The sequence below is a fragment of the Cervus elaphus genome, chromosome 9 (genome assembly GCF_910594005.1).
Source record: "Cervus elaphus chromosome 9, mCerEla1.1, whole genome shotgun sequence".
In the NCBI taxonomy this organism is placed as follows: domain Eukaryota; kingdom Metazoa; phylum Chordata; class Mammalia; order Artiodactyla; family Cervidae; genus Cervus; species Cervus elaphus.
The window spans coordinates 72,183,241-72,200,440 of NC_057823.1; the positions used below are offsets into that span (position 1 = coordinate 72,183,241).

At 40.6% G+C, this 17,200-nt stretch overlaps 1 long non-coding RNA gene across 2 annotated transcripts in view; it reads right to left on the reverse strand.

Moving 5' to 3' along the window:
- Positions 1 to 14,388, reverse strand: part of LOC122700510 — a 42,267-nt gene extending 27,879 nt beyond the window's left edge. The window contains exons 1-2 of one of the 2 annotated variants that reach the window (XR_006342788.1): positions 14,175 to 14,388; positions 6,407 to 6,553 (exon numbers count right to left, since the gene is read on the reverse strand). This is a non-coding gene — a long non-coding RNA (uncharacterized LOC122700510). The remainder of the gene's footprint in view (positions 1 to 6,406; positions 6,554 to 14,174) is intronic. The other variant, XR_006342787.1, reaches the window with a different exon arrangement.
- Positions 14,389 to 17,200: the final 2,812 nt, after the last annotated feature.

Consider the following 17,200-nt stretch of genomic DNA (forward strand, 5'->3'; position numbering starts at 1 on the left):
CAATCACCATCTGCAGTGATTCTGGAGCCCAAAAAAATAAAGTCAGCCACTGTTTCCACTGTTTCCCCATCTATTTCCCATGAAGTGATGGGACTGGATGCCATGATCTTAGTTTTCTGAATGTTGAGCTTTAAGCCAACTTTTCACTCTCCTCTTTCACTTTCATGAAGAGGATTTTTAGTTCTTCTTCACTTTCTGCCATAAGGGTGGTGTCATCTGCATATCTGAGGTTATTAATATTTCTCCTGGTAATCTTGATTCCATTGTGCTTCTTCCAGCCCAGCGTTTCTCATGATGACTCTGCATATATGTTAAATAAGCAGGGTGACAATATATAGCCTTGACGTACTCCTTTTCCTATTTGGAACCAGTCTGTTTTTCCATGTCCAGTTCTAACTGTTGTTTCCTGACCTGCATACAGGTTTCTCAAGAGGCAGGTCAGGTGATCTGGTATTCCCATCTCTTGAAGAATTTTCCAGAGTTTATTGTGATCCACACAGTCAAAGGCTTTAGCATAGTCAATAAAGCAGAAATAGATGTTTTTCTGGAATTCTCTTGCTTTTTTGATGATCCAGCAGATGTTGGCAATTTGATCTCTGGTTCCTCTACCTTTTCCAAAACCAGCTTGAACATCTGGAAGTTCACGGTTCATGTTTTGCTGAAGCCTGGCTTGGAGAATTTTGAGCATTACTTTACTAGTGTGTGAGATGAGTGCAATTGTGTGGTAGTTTGAGCATTCTTTGGCATTGCCTTTCTTTGTGATTGGAATGAAAACTGACCTTGTCCAGTCCTGTGGCCACTGCTAAGTTTTCCAAGTTTGCTGGCATACTGAGTGCAGCACTTTTACAGCATCATCTTTCAAGACTTGAAATAGCTCAACTGGAATTCCATCACTGCTACTAGCTTTGTTCATAGTGATGTTTCCTAAGGCCCACTCGACTTCACATTCCAGGATGTCTGGCTCTAAGTGAGTGATCATACCATCATGATTATCTGAGTCATGAAGATCTTTTTTGTACAGTTCTTCTGTGTATTCTTGCCACCTCTTCTTAATATCTTCTGCTTCTTTTAGGTCCATACCATTTCTGCCCTTTATTGAGCCCATCTTTGCATGAAATATTGCCTTGGTATCTCTAATTTTCTTGAAGAGATCTCTAGTCTTTCCCATTCTATTGTTTTCCTCTATTTCTTTGCACTGATCAGAGAGTAAGGCTTTCTTATCTCTCCTTGCTATTCTTTGGAACTCTGCATTCAAATGGGTATATCTTTCCTTTTCTCCTTTGCTTTTCACTTCTCTTCTTTTCACAGCTATTTGTAAGGCCTCCTCAGACAGCCATTTGCTATTTTGCAGTTCTTTTTCTTGGGGATGGTCTTGATCCCTGTCTCCTGTACAATGTCACAAGCCTCCATCCATAGTTCATCAGGCACTCTGTCTATCAGATCTAGTCCCTTAAATCTATTTCTCATTTCCACTGTATACAATTTACATGTCCTTTATTAATATACAAATTTTATATGATTATTGATCATTCATGTATTTTATTTATGATTTATCCATTCATATCATTTTCACATTTTTACACTGAATGTTACTCACCTTTTTGTGATTGATCAAAAGAATTTTTTAAATATCTAATGTTCTTTGGAGAAATGTCTGTTTAGTTCTTTGGCCCATTTTTTGATTGGGTCATTTATTTTTCTGGAATTGAGCTGCAGGAGTTGCTTGTATATTTTTGAGATTAATCCTTTGTCTGTTGCTTCATTTGCTATTATTTTCTCCCATTCTGAAGGCTGTCTTTTCACCTTGCTTATAGTTTCCTTTGTTGTGCAAAAGTCTTTAAGTTTAATTAGGTCCCATTTGTTTATTTTTGCTTTTATTTCCAATATTCTGGGAGGTGGGTCATAGAGGATCCTGCTGTGATTTATGTCGGAGAGTGTTTTGCCTATGTTCTCCTCTAGGAGTTTTATAGTTTCTGGTCTTACATTTAGATCTTTAATCCATTTTGAGTTTACTTTTGTGTATGGTGTTAGAAAATTTTCATTCTTTGACAAGTGGTTGACCAGTTTTCCCAGCACCACTTGCTAAAGAGGTTGTCTTTTTTCCATTGTATATCCTTGCCTCCTTTGTCAAAGATAAGGTGTCCATAGGTATGTGGATTTATCTCTGGGCTTCCTATTTTGTTTCATTGATCTATATTTCTGTCTTTGTGCCAGTACTATACTGTCTTGATGACTGTGGCTTTGTAGTAGAGCCTGAAGTCAGGCAGGTTGATTCCTCCAGTTCCATTCTTCTATCTCAAGATTGCTTTGGCTATTCGAGGTTTTTCATATTTCCATACAAACTGTGAAGTTATTTTTTCTAGTTCTGTGAAAAATACCGTTGGTAGTTTGATAGGGATTACATTGAAAGATTGCTTTGGGTAGTATAGTCATTTTCACAATATTGATTCTTCCAATCCCCAAACATGGTATATTTCTTCATCTATCTGTGTCCTCTTTGATTTTTTTCATCAGTGTTTTATAGTTTTCTATATATAGGTCTTTTGTTTCTTTAGGTAGATATACTCCTAAGTATTTTATTCTTTTTGTTGCAATGGTGAATGGTATTGTTTCTTTAATTTCTCTTTCTGTTTTCTCATTGTTAGTGTATAGGAATGCAAGGGATTTCTGTGTGTTAATTTTATATCCTGCAACATTACTGTATTCATTGATCAGCTCTAGTAATTTTCTAGTAGAGTCTTTAGGGTATTCTATGTAGAGTATCATGTCGTCTGCAAACAGTGAGTGTTTTACTGCTTCTTTTCCTATCTGGATTCCTTTTATTTCTTTTTCTGCTCTGATTGCTGTGGCCAACACTTCCAAAACTATGTTGAATAGTAGTGGTGAGAGTGGGCACCCTTGTCTTGTTCCTGACTTTAGGGAAAATGCTTTCAATTTTTCACCATTGAGAATAATGTGTGCTGTGGGTTTGTCATATATAACTTTTATTATGTTGAGGTATGTTCCTTCTATGCCTGCTTTCTGGAGAGTTTTTATCATAAATGGGTGTTGAATTTTGTCAAAGTCTTTCTCTGCATCTACTGAGATACTCATATGGTTTTTATCTTTCAATTTGTTAATGTGGTGTATTACATTGATTGATTTGCTGATATTAAAGAATCCTTGCATTCCTGGGATAAAGCCCACTTAGATGATGTATGATCTTTTTAATATGTTGTTGGATTCTGTTTGCTAGAATTTTGTTAAGGATTTTTGCACCTATGTTCATCAGTGATATTGGCCTGTAGTTTTCTTTTTTTGTGGCATCTTTGTATGGTTTTGGTATTAGGGTGATGGTGGCCTCATAGAATGAGTTTGGAAGTTTGCCTTCTTCTGCAATTTTCTGGAAGAGTTTGAGTAAGGTAGGTGTTAGCTCTTCTCTAAATTTTTGGTAGAATTCAGCTGTGAAGCCATCTGGTCCTGGGCTTTTGTTTGCTGGAAGATGTCTGATTACAACTTCGATTTCTGTGCTTGTGATGGGTCTGTTAAGATCTTCTATTTCTTCCTGGTTCAGTTATGCAAAGTTATACTTTTCTAAGAATTTGTCCATTTCTTCCAAGTTGTCCATTTTATTGGCACATAGCTGCTGGTGGTAGTCTCTTATGATCCTTTGTATTTCAGTGTTGTCTGTTTTGATCTGTCCATTTTCATTTCTAATTTTGTTGACTTGGTTCTTCTCCCTTTGTTTCTTGATGAGTCTGGCTAACGGTTTGTCAATTTTATTTACCTTTTCAAAAAACCAGCTTTTAGCTTTGTTGATTTTTGCTATGGTCTCTTTAGTTTCTTTTGCATTTATTTCTGCCCTAATTTTTAAGATTTCTTTCCTTCTACTAACCCTGGGGTTCTTCATTTCTTCCTTCTCTAGTTGCTTTAGGTATAGAATTAGGTTATTTATTTAACTTTTTTCTTGTTTCTTAAGGTAAGCCTGTATTGCTATGACCCTTTGCCTTATCACTGCTTTTACAGTGTCCCATAGGTTTTGGGTTGTTGTGTTTTCATTTTCATTCATTTCCATGCATATTTTGACTTCTTTTTTGATTTCTCCTATGATTTGTTGGTGATTCAGAATCGTGCTATTTAGCCTCCATATGTTTGAATTTTTAATAATTTTTTCCCTGTAATTGAGATCTAATCTTACTGCATTGTGGTCAGAAAAGATGACTGGAATGATTTCAATTTTTTTGAATTTACCAAGGCTAGATTTATGGCCCAGGATGTGATCTATTCTGGAGAAGGTTCCATGTGCACTTGAGAAAAAGGTGAAATTGATTGTTTTGGGGTGAAATGTCCTATAGATATCAATTAGGTCTAGCTGGTCCATTGTGTCATTTAAAGTTTGTGGGAGAAGGTGAGTGTGGGATAATCTGAGAGAATAGCATTGAAAGAAGTATATTATCAAGTGTGAAACAAATTGCCAGCCCAGGTTGGATGCACGAGACAAGTGCTCAGGACTGGTGCACTGGGAAGACCCAGAGGGATGAGATGGGGAGGGAGGTGGGAGGGGGGATCAGGATGGGGAACACATGTAAATCCATGGGTTATTCATGTCAATGTATGGCAAAAACCACTACAATATTGTAAAGTAATTAGCCTCCAACTAATAAAAATAAATGAAAAAATAAATATCTAATGTTAATTATCTATTATTTAAACAACTCAAATGTATATTTTAAATATATCCTTTGTGTTTTAACTTGATAATGCAGGAGGTTTTGCCACATAAGTTTTACATTTTTATTTATAGTCATACTCTTTTTTTTTATGGTTTCTGATGTTAATGCCATTGCTAAAAAGAATTTCCCTAACCCTAAGAGGCTAAAACTATGCACCTATGCTTTCTTTTAGTATTTTCATGATTTAGATGGTCGCATTCAATCTCTAACTGTGTGGAATTTATATTTTATGTAAGGTGAAAAGTAAAGCTCTAACTTTATTTTTTTCCAAATATCCAAAGTTGACACCATTTGTAAAGAATGGAAATGTCACCTTTATCACATATTAATTTTCATGCATAGTTGATCTTGTTTCAGATGATCTATGCTCTTCCAGTCATCTGCCAGCCTACCCTCTGCCAGTCTCATCATCCAGCATTTTAATCTAGTAGGGCAATTCCCTCCACGTGGCCCTCCTTTTATGGGAAAAAAAAAAAAAAAAGGCTATTCTTAAGCATTTATTCTTCCAGAAGCACTTTGGAATCATTTTGTTAAATTCCTTCCAAATCCCATTGATATTTTGGATGGAATTGCCTTAAATTAATAGATTAAACTATGGGACATTGACATCTTTGCAAGACTTCCAGAAGCATAATACATCTTTCCATTTGTTCAAGTCCTCTTTCATGCTCCTTACTAAACTTTTGTCATTTTTTCCATTTAGGTCCTGTACATTCTTGTTAAAGTTATTCCTAGGTGTTACATATTTATTTGCTATTGTAAGTTAAATCTCTTAGGCATAATACTTTATAGCAAGTTCATGCTGGTATATAGCAAGCCATTGAGAAATGTATGTATAGATGGAGGTGGAGGTGGAGGTAGCGGGTAGACACTGAGATAGACTTTGTTGAACCTGTCTGGTCAGCAGGAGCTATGGAGAAAGGATGAGAGAGAAATGTCCTGACTTCTCTGTTTCATCCCAACACTTCTAAAAGTTTCTTGAAGGGTTTCTTGTTCATCTTGGCTATCCTCAGCACCTACTAGATTCTAAAAGAATAAGGTGAAGTGAAGTTGAACCTACTTAAATACAAATGATTGACATGCTATCTCTCTGGAGCCCTGCCACACTTTGACATCCCTCCCTGGTGATGGTTCCTTGTTTCATGTCTTCTTTCAGTATTGTTGATGGCAGAGTCTATGTTTTTTCCTTGTTTGTGTTCCCCACATGGTCTAACCCAGCCTGGCACAATGCTCAACCAATGTTCATGTAATCCATGAAGGAACAGATGTCCCCTTCTATAAAGTGGGAGTCTTGAACATCTGCCTTTTGAACAGTCTGTGTGATAGAGTGATTCCTCTTGGTCTCCTAGCTTCAGGGAGGTGAGAAGTGGGTTTTCCTTCCTTCTGTACTGCCTGCATGTGTCTGTTCTCCTCCTGATGAGTCATCTGGAGCCAGACACCATCGCTCTCAGACAGAACATGTCAGGTACTTGCTCAGGAGCAGCGGGGCCATAAATCTGTGCTGCTTCCCTGTGGTTACTTAGGGAACCCTGGGGCCGAGCCAGAAAGAGGGGCACTGCAAAGAAGGCTCTGGCCTGTGTCCCAGCCTCCCGGCGACAGCCCAGCCAGCACTTCCCTCTCTCTAGTTTGGAACCAAGGTCCTGTCCCCTGTAGAGGGCAAAGGTGGCCTCCAGCCAAGAGGTTCTGATACTCACCAAGATCCTCCTACCAGACATTCAGAGAGACAGAAGGGATCAGTTAGCAAATGACTGTGACAGGAACCAGGGCAGCTGGAATCTGGTTCTGTACTTCATTCCTTCACCATTACACAGGCAAGCATAGGCAGATCCCCCTTCTACTCTCTGCAGGTGTGAGGAGTAAATGAAACACTATTTTAAACTGCTTGGCTTAAGTCCTGATCACAGCAAACAATTAACAGAGGCAGTTGTAAATGTCATCATTATTATTGGTACTCAATAGTAACTTGTTCTCACTATAATCTCCAAAGTATTTATCCCACTTTAGAGATGAGGAAACTGGGCCCAGAGAGATAAAGTGACTTGCTCAAAGTGCTTCTACCGAGATCAAAGTCACTGGTTAATAGCCAGCTAGTTACTATAGTGCACAGAGATTTTTCTACTAAATCCTAGGGGAAGGACAGACACTATCACTCAGCTCCATTCAGCTGCAGAGCTAGACAGGTGCCCTCACTGTCGTTGCATGATGGCTGGAATGCTTCCAGACCTTACTCTAAATGCTTTGTAGTCTAATCCTCAAATCCCATGAACAAGGAGACCCTGGGCTCTCATTGGCTCTGACTGGGTCAGAGTGTCCACTTCTAGAGCTGGAAGGGAGGGTCAGCCTAAGCCCAGTGGACAGCAGCGGGCACAAAGGGATGTGGAATGGAGGCTAAGGGCCCAAGCAGGATGTGTGTGTGTGTGGTCTTAAAACATTTGCCAAAATGTTTACAGAGATGCTCTCTCTGGATAGTGGAATAAGATGTTGATTTCTCTTTTGTTTTCTATCCTTTCCAGAGGTTTACCATAAGCACATAGTTTGATAATTTTTAAAAAGCTATTTTCATTTGCTTAGTGGTTAAATAATGTGAATAATATATAGTTACATTCAGTCAGTCAGTCAGTTCAGTAGCTCAGTTGTGTCTGACTCTTCACGACCCCATGAATCTCAGCACGCCAGGCCTCCCTGTCCATCACAAATTCCCGGAGTTTACTCAAACTCATGCCCATCGAATCGGTGATGCCATCCAGCCATCTCATCCTCTGTCATCCCCTTTATATTAGGTATGTTGAATTTTAAGAATTTGGGGCTGGATGTTTGAGGCCTCGGTCCCAGTTCTGACTCTGAGTGACCATGGTCATGTCACTTGTCTGACCTCAATTCCACCATCTGTAAATGAGAGAAGGGTCACACAACCTCTGCAGTCTCTTCCAGTTATGATTCTCACCCCTTCTGTGTACATACAGCAAGTAAAAAGGTGCAGATCAGCTGGGTCCAAGAGATCCACTTGAATGTAAAGAGACCCTTGAACAATATAGCTTTGAACTCTGTGGATACTCTTACACAGGGTTTTTTTTTCCCCCATGAATATGTACTATGTAACATAACTACACAATCCCCAATTGATCTATGGATACAGAAGACCAGGGCTGACTGCAAACCCTCCTGTCCTGACCCCTAAACTCCTCCTCAGCTCCCCTCCCCACCCCCATTGTTCTAGAGTCAACTGCTACTTTCTCTAGTTGCAGCAAGCAGGGGCTACTCTTCATTGTGGTGCATGAGCTTCTCATTGTGGTGGCTTCTCTTGATTGAGAGAATGGGGTCTAGGGTAAGTGGGCTTCAGTAGTTGTGGTGCACAGGCTTCGTTGCTCCCAGGCCTGTGGACATCTACCCAATGTCCCCTGCACTGGCAGATTCTTAACAACTGGATCACCAGGGAAGTTCAGTATTTTTTTGTTTGTTTGTAATTTTTTTTTAACTGAAGTAGATTTACTGCGTTGTGTTAGTTTCATGTATACAGCAAAGTCATTCAGTTATTCAAATGTATATGTATATATATATATTCTTTTTCTGTGATTATTGCTTAATAGAAATCAGTTCTGAATAAAAATGGGCACAGTTATGTAGTTGAGAGAGTTTCTTCAGAAGTTGAACATGCTCCCAGAGCTACTAAAAGAGTGCCCTCCTCAATGGAGACCAGTTAGCTGACTCCAGCCCTGAGAAATCTCTCCCTCCCTAAGAGAGAAGAATTAACATTAATGACTGGGCCTGTTATGTGTCCAGCCTAATACAAAGTGTGTTATACACATCATCTGATTTAAACTCATAAGATTGTTACCATAATTTATTTGGAGTAAAGTCACTCAGTCATGTCTGACTCTTTGCGACCCCATGGACTGTAGCCTACCAGGCTCCTCTGTCCATGGGATTTTCCAGGCAAGAATACTGGAGTGGGTTGCCATTTCCTTCTCCAGGAGATCTTTCTGACCCAGGGATTGAACCCAGGTCTCCTGCATTGTAGGCAGATGCTTTACCAACAAGCAACTAAATACTAAAGTCTCCTGCACCATTATTGAATGCTTGCCTTCCCATAAAGATCCTTGGGAGATCTTTGATAATTAGAAATCATCAAAGATGATGAAGAAGAAATACTCTTTGTCATTTTCATATGTCCCTCAGACCCTAACACAGGGCTCAATAAACACTTGCTGATCATTAGAAACCTCCTCCTATCACTGCTTCTTGGGCTCCACAGAGGATGATTCCTAATATCAAAGGTCCGACCAGCTCCTAGGTTAAGAGAATGATGATCAGATTAAAGGGGAGGATAAGGAACAACAGATTAGGTGATTATCCACTGTTGACAGGAAGCTGTCACTTTAAAGAGTTGTCCTGATATGCACAGGGCATTCAGGAAATAGGACATTGGACAGGTAGACTTTGATCAGGAACAGAGGGTTAGAAAGATCAGGATTAGGGGTGTCTGGAAGCAATCTGAGAGCACTGGGAATTTTATTTTTATAAAATACAGTGGCTATACAATATTATGTTAGTTTCAGGTATGCTCCATAATGATTTGTCATTTACATACATTATGCAATGATCACCACAATAAGGCTAGCAACCATCTGTCCCCACACAGAGTCATTACTACAGTACTGACCGTGTTCCTTGTGCTGGATATTGCATCCCTGTGACTTGTTTATTTTATCACTGCAGATTTGTACCTCTTAATCCCTTTCTCCTATTTTGTCTACCCCATCATCTCTCTTCATTCTGTTTCTTCTCTGTACCTATTGGTCTGTTTTCCTTTTGTTTTGTTTGTTTTTTAGATTCCACATATAAGTGAGATCATGCAGTATCTTTTTCTATCTGATTTATTTCACTGAGCATAATACACTCTAGATCCATCCATGTTGTCACAAATGACAAGATTTCCTTTTCTTATTAGATGGGTAATTTTCCATTGGGGGTGTGTGTGTGTGTGTGTATACATATATCACATCTTTATTCATTCTTCTATCTATGGGCACTTAAGTTGCTTCTGTATCTTGGCTATTATAAATAATGCTGCAGTGAACATTGGAGTGCATATATCTTTTCTAATTAGCATTTTTGTTTTCTTTGGGTAAATACCCAGAAGTGCAATTGCTGGATTATATGACAATTCTATTTTTAAATTTTTATGAAGATCCATACTGTTTCCCATGGTGGCTGCACCAATTTACATTTCTACCAATAGTGCAAGAGGGTTCCCTTTTCTCTACATCCTTGCCAACACTTATTTGTTGTCTTTTTGATGGAAAACAAAAGCAAAAATAAACACATGGGACTATATCAAACTAAAAGCTTTTTGCACAGCAAAGAAGACTATCAGTAAAATAAAAAGGCAGCCTACTGAATAGGAAAAACATTGGCAAACAGTCTATCCAGTAAGAGATTAATATCCAAAATATACAAAGAACTAACACAATTCAATATCAAGAAAACAAACAACCCAATTTAAAAATGGGCAGAGGACCTAAATAGATATTCTTCCAAAGAAGACATACAAATGGCCAACAGACACATGAAAAGATGTTCAGGATCACTAATCATCAGGGAAATGCAAATCAAAACCACAGTGATATATCACCTCATACCTGTCAGAGAGCATTGGGATCTTGGACAAGTGTTAGAGTTGAAAGGAAGGGAAGGTTGCAGGAGGAGAACGGTTTTCCAGCACAAAATTCACTGGAAAAATAGAAAGAATAAAGAAAGACAGACAATCAAACAAATCAAACTTCCTTCTACACAGTTTTGCCTACAGGAAGCTCTGGTTTTAGGGATGGGATTAGATGTTGGGATCAAAAAAGTGGGTCAAAAATAAGAACAAAAAAAAAGTGTCTAGAGAAAGTCCATTGAAGGACAAAAGTTTCACAAATTTTTCCTTATTTTGAGTTTCAGTTAAGGCTGAAATCAACCTGCCCTTTTCATTCACTCATTCAATTACTCATCTAATAAATATTTATTGAGCATATAGGATTCATCAGACAGTGTACTGGCTCCTCAGATGAGCAAAAGAAACAATATGCCTGCTCTCGTTGAGTCTGAAGTCTAGAGAGAGAGGCAGATATTGATCCAGTAATCACATGAAAGTGTGAGTATAAAACACAAACCAGGGGGAATGCCATGAAGGAGAGAGATGTGGTTTTCTGAGAGCAGAGAATAAAGGAAACTCACCTAGACTGGGGTGGGGAGGGGAAAGACAATCTTCCCTGAGGAATTGACCCCTGACTTGAGATGTGAAGAACCATGGGCCCCTGGAAAGGAATAAACCACAGCAAGTGGAGGCCAGTCATTTTTAATGGGTTAGCCAAGGCAAGACTAGTAGTACTGGTATGCAGACAATCTAGGGCTAAGACCTACACCCTCCAAGAACCCACCTATGAGACATTCAGCAAAGTCATTTGTACTTTCTGGCCTCTATTTGATGATCTATAAAATGGGAATGATGGACTAAAATGATGTTTCTCAAAATGTGGTCTGCTGATCTGCAGCAGAAGACACATGAAAAATGGGTTACTTGTGAAAAATATAAATTCCTGTACCTCACTTCATACCTACTGGATCAAAGTACCTTGGGCTACAATTCTAGTACCTCCTCATATCTAGAAAAGAACTAAAATTCTTCATGGTGATGTCTGCTCCTTGTGACTAACAGAAACCTCTTGCAAAAAATATATGCTTGATTGCATGTACTCCCCCTTCACCAAAATCACATATGTACTGACCTTCCCCTCTACCTCTTTGGAGCTATTTCTCAGAGCTGTCTGAAATGCTGTCTTCCTAAATAAAATTTAACTCACAACTCAAAAAAAAATTTTATATATATATATGCGTGTGTGTGTGTATGTGTGTGTATATGAAATATATATATGTATCTGGGGCTAGGTCCCAAGATCTGCATTTTAAGGCTACTCTAGGTGGCTTTTATGCTCAGTAAAGTTTGAGCATCTGGGTAGGCAAACTTTTACCTGCTAAGTGGCTCTTCATTTCTTTCTAAATTCCTAGGTTCCCAATGGAGCAACACCAAGAAGAGATAAAGTGGGCAGTCCTCCAGACTGAGTGAAGGAACCTACTGAAGTTTTCAGGTGACAACAAAAGGTCTGAGCTTTTATACCCGAAGTTGGTCCAGCTGTTTTAGGAACAAGTTCCCCAGACTGACTTGAGAGAAAATAGCTCTAGGCTGATTTTTTTTTAAGGTTTATGAATGTTTTGTTAATATTTATTTTTGTTTATTTATTTATTTGGCTATGCTGGATCTTATTTGCAGCACATGAGACCTTTGATCTTTGTTGCAATGTGTGGTATCTTTAGATGAGGCATGTGGGATCTAGTTCCCTGACCACGGATAGAACCAGGGCCCCCTGCATTGGGAGTGCAAAGTTTTAGCCACAGGACCACCAGGGAAGTCCCTGAATTTTTTTTTTTTCTTTTTACCTTTCACTCCACTCCTGGGATTTATTTGAAAATATATATTTACTGAAGTCTGTTCCCTGCCCTTTTCCCTCCCTTCTTCTTTCCCTTCTCATGACTCTGGTTCTCTGCAGTTTTGGGGGCCAGTAGAGTTTCACGTAGGTCTCCCCTTCCTTCTCTGCCTTTCTAGGGCATGAATGGTCACCTCTATAGTCTGTGAGCCTCTTTGGTCTGATATGGAAAACTCCTGTTGACATTGATTCTACCAGAGACCAAGAATTACAGACTGCCCTGCCTGCTGGGCCAAGCTGTTTCCCTTTCCTTCTGCACAGCAAGCTCACAGAACCCACCACCCACATACCCCACCCTCTCCCCAAGGCACCAACACTCATACTGGTGGTCTCCAACCTCGTTTTGAGTCTCTGTGTGAAGAAATATTTCCAGCAGGTCCTGAGCTCTCTAGGTGTGGTAGAGTCAGTCTCATAAATTGCCTTTCAAAGGCCAGGTATATTATTTCCACCTACCGGCCAAAATGCTTGTATTAAAATGAAATAGCACATATAAAGCACATAACTCCAGCCTAGTACACAGAAAACTCTCAACAAATGTTAGTGTCCTTTATGTTATTTTTCCAGCCACTGTTTGTTTAGGAGTATTTATAAGGAAAGAAAAAAGAAATCAGTTATGTCAACTGGCAAGTAAGGGTTTGAAAGAATCAGTGAGAGATCAGCTAGGAAAACTGTACCTACATGCTCCAGATACTGAGAATCCTGTTATATGTTTTTAAGATATACAGAACATCAACAATAACCAGCTGAGAGCTTTCTAGGACCAGGCAAAGTTTCATTTAATCCTCATAAGAATAATTAAAATCCACATTTTACAAATAAACAGAAGCTTAACTAAACAAAGTCCCAAAGTGATAAAGCTAGGAAATGGCAGCAACTAGAATTTAACCCAATGTTTAATAAGCTACTTCCTTAGGTCTAACTGACATCTCTCATGCTGTCTTAGGAGGCTATATCTGCTCTCTCTGTCTCTCTGTCTCTCTCTCTCTCTGAGATAGACAAATAGACAACAGTTGATTGCCATCGTAAGATTAATAACTTTTGTAGTCCTTAAAGGCAATTTTTAAATTGGGTCCCCTATGCTTCTTCTTGGAAGAAGTAAGGCTCAAGCTTGATACAAGCTCTTGCCCTCACTTGAAGTTCCCAGGGAGGGGTTAGCAGGAAAGATGCAGTCCTCAGATCTCACCCAGAGAAGGGCCCACATTGTGTGGTAGCACACAGACCAGAACAACTTCTGTCTCTCTGACCAAGGTCTCTGACCCGCTGAGATACCCAGAAATTCCTGTCACTTTATCTGTGAAGTCAGCCTACAGTCAAACTCAGGTTATCTGAGAGGTGAAAAGTGCCACCTTTGAATCAAACCACCTCTGTTCTAATCCTCTCTGAATAATCTTGAGCAAGTTAATAAATCACTCTTATCCTCAGTTTCCTCATCTATGAACTGGATCCAATAGTGTCTTCTACAAAAGTGTCGTTTGCAGGGTTAAATGAGATGATGCCTGTAAATTAGCTTGACACAGGCTTGATGCGTAACTATACTCATAGTTAATTAACATAGGGCTATTGGAAGAGGGAAATGCTTATGTCTAAAGGGATAGTACTCTAAAGAATTAGGGAGATATTTGGAAGCCTTTCCAAGAACTTGTAATACACACCATGCCCTAACTGCTCTGTGCTATGTGCTTAGCCGCTTAGTCATGTCCGACTCTTTGCAACCCTATGGACTGAAGCCCGCCAGGCTCCTCTGTCCATGGGGATTCTCCAGGCAAGAATACTGGAGTGGGTTGCCATGCTATCCTCCAGGGTATCTTCCCAACCCAGGGATCAAACTCACGTCTCCTGCATTGCAGGTGGATTCTTTACTGTCTGAGCCACCAGGGAAGCCCCTATCTAAAAGTTTCTACAAAATCTTCCACATACCTTATCCCCGAGCACTTACCAGGGCAGTCCCACAAGAGGCAGAAAACCAATGCTCCTCCTCCTTCTCCCTTCATCTTTTCATGACTCCCAAGGCAGCCTTCCAAATCTGTGGGTCTGGCGTCCAGTAAACAGTAGAGAAACGCTGGGCATTTCCTGTCCCAGTGTTCCTCAGGACACGATAGAGATGGGCAAAGCCAACTGCCTCTTTCTCACATGCCTCCCTCCTCCGCCATGTCCACAGGGCCTAAAGTGATGTCACACAATTTCCCAAACATGTCCCTGGGTTCTGCCCAGTCACCTCTGCCAGAGAAGGCAGAGATCACTCTCTGACATCACTTCCTTGCCTTGCTCCCCAGGGGCCCCATCTGTCTACTCCAAAGCTTGGCTATAACACTTTGTCCAGATACAATTTTTAGATGCCCCCAAGGAAAAAGGTTCCCACCACTTCTTTTAGACCTTTCTGAACTTGGTGGCCACCACAAGTGAAAATCCCCCAAAAGAGGTTTGATGGTTTGGTTCAAAGAACCCAAAAGAGGAAGAAGAGGAAGTCAGAGAAACACGAGACCTATGTCATATATTTATGTGTTTCCTTATTTAACTCACATTACTGTTCAATGTCAGGCACAATTCTCTCTACATCCTCAGATGCACACTTCCATTATCCATCTTACACTGTGAACTCCAGGAGGACAAAAAAGGCCAGCATCCATTTACTTTATTCTATGCAAGTTCTCCTCCACAATGAATGGTAAACACTGAATTAGATCTGTTGCTCAAGAGTAGTAGAGGCTACACCAAGATAAAGTTAGCAGGAGCAAACAAAAATAAGAAGCATCAGGGTGGCAATCAATTGATCAAGGGGCCCTGCCAAGAATTTGTCACCGAAGGATCCCCTACTAGGAATTCAGAAAAAGTGTGGAATAAAGCAATGTGTCCATTGCTTTCAGTAGATTCTCAATAAGGTCTAGGACCTAAAAAGATAAGGAACAACTGGGAAGGGATCACTTTTTCTTTTGAAATTTGGAGGGAGGGCAAGGAATAAGATTAATACATATAAAATTATGGGCATGCTAAGTGGCTTCAGTTATGTCCAACTCTGTAGGACCCTATGGACTGCAGCCTGCCAGGCTCTCCTGGTCATGGGATTCTCCAGGCAAGAATACTGGAGTGCGTTGCTGTGCCCTCTTCCAGCAGATCTTCCTGACCCAAGGATTGAACCCGTGTTTCTTACGTCTCCTGCACTGGCAGGAGAATTCTTTATTACTAGCACCACTGGGAAGCTTGATATTACAGAGGACATCAATATAGTAGCAGTGCTGTTTTTGGATGAGTGTTTTTTATGAGCCAAGTCCCAGGCTAAATCATTACAGACTACAGTTCCTTTGAAACCACCTATGTTCCTGTGCATTAGCTCAAGAAATAGAAAGCATTATTCCCAAGTGTCAGATGAAAAAATGGAGGCTCAAAGAGTTTATGTAGCTTGCCCAAGGTCACACATATGGTCAACCGAAGCTAGGATTCAGACTCTGAGTCCATGCCAAGCTTCAGGAATTGATGACCTCAGTGGCATAAAAAGCCGTGGGGGAGGAGTCAAATCTTCAGGCTATGGACCCTGGTTCTGCCCTAGGTAAATCCCTCCCCCTTTCTGGACCTTTGTATCCCTGCATGTGAAATAAGAGAGTGAGACTAAATAAATAAACATTTGATGCAACAGTGTTTACAAAGTATGCAACAGATATTTTCTGTAACGGGTCAGAGAGCAGATATTTTAGGTTTTGCAAGACAGCCTGTCTCTGTTACAGCTCCACAACTCTGTCATGGTACCGTGAAAGCACCCAGAGACATACCCAAGTGAACAGGCATGGCTATGTTCCATAAAACTTTATGTACAAAAATAGGCACAAGGCTAGATTTGGTCCATGGGATTATACTTTGCTGACCCTGGACCAGATGATCCGTAGGGTCCTTCTGAGTCTGACATTTCAGAAGTCTGGGTCCTGATTGTAGCAGTGGAGCCCAAAGGGACCAATGCCTTGAAAAGTCAGCTGTACAGAGCTTGTTGCCATAACTTTTGTTTTGTTGTGTTTGACAGTGTCAATAAATGTGGTTAGAAAGTAAATCCTGGGGCTTCCTGGTGGTTCAGTGGTGAAGAATCTGCCTGCCAATGCAGGAAACACGAGTTCGATCCCTGGTCTGGGAAGATCCCACATGCCATGGAACAGCCAAGCCTGTGTGCTGCAACTATTGAGCCTGTTCTCTAGAGCCCAGGAACCACAACTACTGAGCCCATGCCCCCTAGAGCCTGTGCTCTGCAACAAGAGAAGCCACCACAATGACAAGCCTGCGCACTGCAACTAGAGAGTAGCTCTCACTTGCCGCAACTAGAGAAAAGCCCCCGCAGCAACGAAGACTCAGCACAGCCAAAAATAAATAAAATTATATAGAACCACACCCACATTAAAAAAGAAAGAAAGCAAACCCATTGCTCAGGAAAAAAAAGAAGAAGAAGAAGAAGAAGAAGAAGAAGTAAATCCTGGCAGTGGCAATACAAAGCAGCTCGGAAGAGCTTTAGCTCCAGCAAAATCTCCACTGACACCTGATGTGGACAACTGTTAATACATCTGTCTTGTGAAGAGTATGGTGCAAACACAGCTGTGTGCCCGCTTTTAAACCAGACTGCAACCCAAAGACCATTTCTTGAGAAATGTGGGGGCCACCACAGAGTTCTGAACAAAGTGATGGGCAAAGCCCATGGATGATAATGGCACAACCAGAATCTCTCAAGAAAATGGCATGCGCACCCCTTCACCCTCTCTCTGCAGCACTGTGAGTCGGTGTTGGTGACCCCTTTACCTTGTCCCACAGGAGAAGCTGCTAGGGCATGGGGCATAAGGAAGAAAGGACATGTTCTTGGTTCCAGACTCAATAGGCTTTTCACACTCTGTGCTTTGACCCCCTTAAACCCCACCCCACCCCACCCCCAGTTCAGGGCTCCTGGGCTCTCCTGGACCATGTGATGTGATTTTAGCCCCTGGTGACTTGGCA